Source organism: Argentina anserina, chromosome 6 (genome assembly GCF_933775445.1).
Source record: "Argentina anserina chromosome 6, drPotAnse1.1, whole genome shotgun sequence".
NCBI lineage: Eukaryota > Viridiplantae > Streptophyta > Magnoliopsida > Rosales > Rosaceae > Argentina > Argentina anserina.
The window spans coordinates 4,154,360-4,159,197 of NC_065877.1; the positions used below are offsets into that span (position 1 = coordinate 4,154,360).

General features: G+C 37.4%; 1 pseudogene; it reads left to right on the forward strand.

Moving 5' to 3' along the window:
* The first annotated feature begins 3,284 nt into the window (after positions 1 to 3,284).
* Positions 3,285 to 4,463, forward strand: LOC126799355 (rhicadhesin receptor-like; annotated as a pseudogene).
* Positions 4,464 to 4,838: the final 375 nt, after the last annotated feature.

The window sequence follows — 4,838 nt, forward strand, 5'->3', positions numbered from 1 at the left end:
TTGGTCTTTAGTGATAAGGTTGTTGATTGTAGCACTAGCACCGAGGAGCTGAAGGCTGCGGCAATGGATCCAGGAGCTCCGACAGTTGTGTCTCACAGGGAGACTCCCTCTGTATAGGGTGGTTCCGGTTTTTTTTTCCTAAATAAGTGAGTGTAGTCTTACATTCAAGTATTTGGTTATTTGGTTACTTATGTGGTTCATTCTATGGTTGTCGACATAGAAACAATTAAGACTAGTTGCTAGTTTTTTTTTGTTTTTTTTTTTCATGGTTATATTCGGGCTCACTAGATGGGTGTTCCATGTTCATGTTGATATCCTACTTTTCTAATATATTGATGACTCGATCATTCGTTTTAAAATATATATATATTTTCCAATGCGCTGGTGAATTATGGTTCGAATTCTAGTGATATGAGAGAAGAAGAAGAATTTACCTTATTTGTTTGTTCATAAGAATCGTATGCCAAACTTTCGATTGAAATACGGGTTTCCTCTTTATCTTTAACTTTATCATTCAGGGAGCTATCTAGCCTTATTATTAATCTAAGGGAACTGCAACTATATGGCCCAATTTGGCCCCGATGTGAGATTAGAAAAATCTGCGTTTGCAGATTTAATCACCAACAGCTTCTAAAAGTTATAATTTGTCTAAGAAGCTTTTATAATTTGCCTAAAAGTTGCATCAGAGTTGATTCACCAAACACCTTAGTTAGATTATTTGAGAATATAAGCTCAAACTCGGGACCAAACATAGCCTATGGTACGAGGAGGCTTCTCCGTGCATCTTTGGTCTTAATTAATTTATGTTCGATCAATTTATGCATATGCATTTGCTCAATTATCATCCCTAGCATTTCCTGGGCGTATGCATGCAGCTACTTTAAGCAATATTTGTTAGCAGAGCGGCCAGAGCCATATATTAGCCATTGATCGATATAGTAATCAGACTGCTTCAGCTCCAGGGAAGACATAATAACACTGAATATATCTTTGCATGACAAGGAGTAAGTTACCCACACAAATTAATTAAACGTACATTATAATAGTTTATCTTGATTAGTTACAAAATATACTCAATATGCATTCTTTAGTTAGCTATTAGCCAAACAAACATGGGAAATGAAGCATATAGTGATCTTACTGATATATGTGTCAATAATTTTCTAACTTTTAACAAAACAAATTAATTAATACTGATCTTACTGATATATGTGTCAATAATTTCCTAACTTTTAACAAAACAAATTAATTAAGCATTAGATGATGGCTAAGTTGATTAACTTCATCAGAATGTAGGTATATATGCATATATATGTAGTACAGCTTAGCTTGGAGCTAGTTGCAGAGAGATATATATATATATATATATATATATATATATATACAGATTTTCTCAAATGCGGAGGTCCGCATCAATGATTTTGGTGCGGATTTTTATCTTTTTACCACTTTTTGATCGCATTTTCTCATCTTCACCATCTAATATCTAGATAATATTGTGTAGATCATCTCTGCAAATTTTCAGCCAATTTGGTAATCGTTAAGGCCCTCAAAATCGAATAACAAATGGACGGACCGAATTCTGTCGAACCGTTACCGTTCAATTTTGAGGGCTTTAACGATTACCAAATTAGCTGAAAGTTTTCAGATATGATCTATACAATATTATCTAGATACTAGACGGTGGAGATGAGAAACTTTGATCAAAAAGTGGTAAAAAGATGTAAATTCGCACTAAAATCCTCGTACGGACGTCCACAGCCAAGAAGCGCCGTATATATATATATGTATATATATATAGTACTGTGTTTAACTGCGTTTTTGGAGGATACAAGCATGACTTATTGGCAGACTTATTCTAACAGTATATGGCCAACTCAACCAAATAATAATCGATAAAAATTGTCACTAGCGCTTTTAGAAATTCTAACTACATGTGTCCTTTTTCTCTATTCAATATTAAGTATTTGTTATTCTTTTTGAAGGTTTAGTTTTACAATTTCAAGAGGCTGCAGTTGCATTTCAAAATGATAGTAAACTAATTAGGCGCATCATTATCTTTATAGACGTAGGTGGTTGTCTTAATTATATCCTAACTTGGTGAAATATCATCCGTGATTCCATTTTATTTCATTTTATAGTATTTATTTTATTTAGCTCAAACAATATTTCATTAAGGGAGAAAAACCTCTAGAGATACATTCAAACTATTTCCTAGCAATCAATTAACAAAACATCTAAGTAGGAGGAGTACCACTCATCTTAGCAAGCAATAACAAAACATCTTGCTAGAACACTTGGAGCTAAAACAACAATATTAGACTAAATAGAGCCATACTGATCGAGAGTCGAGACTATGATCGATCAAATGCGACTGTAAAATCACCAAAATGACTCACTGGGAGTCAACTTGAATTAGGCCATTGAGTTGGGTCAAGGTGGTGCACCTCCTATCCACCTGCATCTGTTTCCAGGCCCTCATTGCATTTCCCCAACTTTCTATACTGAGCACGTGAACATGCAGGATTGTAATCGATCATTGTATGTTCTGATTGTAACAAGTGGCAAGCTGAGCAAACAAACACTAAAAAGTACAAGTCTATAATTTGGGAAATGGTTTCAGGACTTTCAGGGATCTCTAATTTTCTGACGTTATTCAGTTTTTGTGTTTGTAATAAACAATGTGGAATATACCACTTGAATCACACTTTCTCTGAAGGGGTACGATGCAATAAATATGTGTAATATATTACTCTATTCCAAAACAAGGAAGAACACGCGTATGGCCAGTGGGTGCAGAATGCATAGAGCCCTAGAACTGGATAAGTTTGTTGATTAAAATCATACCTGGATCGAATTATATTCATTCGTATATAAAAAACTAAAGAACAAGCCAAAATAATAACAGAAAATAAAAACTTGCGAGAATCAGATCCGGTGGACGCGGAAACAAATCTAAGGCTTCCCGGTAGAGAGATGGACAAGCCAAGCTATAGGTAACGTGAAGACTTGGCTTCTAGTCTAAGAATAAACAAGCTCCTCAATCCCCATGCTTTACACACAACAACGACATTCTTACCATCAATACTAGCGTAACTGTGGTTACAATATTACCATCAACTTGAACGACTCTACCTTATAAATACATACCCCTATCCGGCTATCCACCCCTTCCTATTCATTCATACACAGGCTTGAAACCCCATTTCCCAGTTTTGCCATCCACTAGCTTGTTCCACTACATTTGATATATACCTACACGGCTAAACAACTGCGCGGCAACAATGGCAGCAGCTACCTTGGCAATGTTTGTGATGACTTTTGCTGTCGTCGTTGGGAACTCTGCTGCTGATCTAGACATGCTACAAGATATCTGTGTTGCAGACTTCACTTCGACCTTTTAAGCTCACTTGTTCTTCTTCTTCTTCTTTATTTTCAAACTCACTGTTTCGATTCATTACGTAGCAGAAGTACGTTGACCCCATTTCTTTTGGGTAACTAATTATTTCAAGTTGACCCTTTTATCTTTTTTTTTTTCTGATGATTTGTGGAATGATTGATCGATATTTCTTTCTTTATAATTTGTTGGTTACTTAGTTTGCCTATTCGCTGATATCTCTTTCCTACGTTAAACCTTTTAACCATGCACCAAATTCAGCATCAAAAGTGAAGCACATGTACATGCACATTGCACCAAACAAGCCTCAATTATATATGTTTCCTAAAAAATTCATAAAATTTTTCTGCTAGCAATTTTGATCCAAAGTTAATTCTGTGAATGAACAGCGACAAAATTCAATGGTGCAAGGACGCAGCAAATGCAACGGCTGAGGCCTCACGAATAACACCTTTGGCTCTTTGGTGACTGCAGCCAATGTCCAGAAGATCCCAGGCCTCAACACCGTTGGCGTTTCGTTGGCCCGAGTTGACTATGCTCCCGGAGGCATTAACCCACCTCACACTCACCCACGCGCAACCGAGATAGTCTTCGTGCTTGAAGGTTCGTTGGATGTTGGCCTGTTGGGTTCCTTACCACAGCAAACAAGCTCATTTCCAAGACCATTGTCAAAGGTGATGTCTGTGTTCCCAAAGGGGTTGATTCACTTCCAGAAGAACAATGGCAAGGTTCCTGCTGCCGCGATCGCAGGGTTTAACTCTCAGCTGCAGGGCACCGCTAACATTGCCCTCACCTTGTTTGCCGCCACACCTCCAGTGGCAAACGACGTATTGACGAAGACATTCCAAGTTGGCACCAAGCAGATTGAGAAGATCAAGTCAAGGCTTGCACCCAAGTAGTAGATATAGCTTTCTTCTTCTCATTTGTGTTACGTGATTCCTTCACTTGCGTTTGTTTTGCAATATGATGTGTGGTTTGTGGAAAATTTATTTTCTATGTTTGAGGGTTGCACGCGCCCAACTGCTGCCAATCAATTTAAGCATTTAGCAGACTTCCAATTTCAATCTTGGCAATTCGATCCCTCTCCTTTCATGAGTCCAAACGATGTATTATAACGTACGTTGATGATGAACTTGAAATCAAAAGCTAATGCCTAGGTGATTTTATCATCTCTAGGTCGTAGAAAATTTTCAGTTGGGTGCTATATTAGCATTGGATAACGTTGGACAATTTCTCGCTCTTGAGTAGATTCTGATGATCAAGCAGCTACTTCTGCCATAAGAAGGGGACCTTATATTTCGTTTGCATCTAATCTGAGGATAAAAGTAGGACCTTTAATTTAGCAATTTGAATGAGTAACATTTATTTAGATACAAATTGGTGGTTAGTGAGCTACCCTAAGTAGCACGGGCACGGACACGAGTGTCCGTATTGGACACGA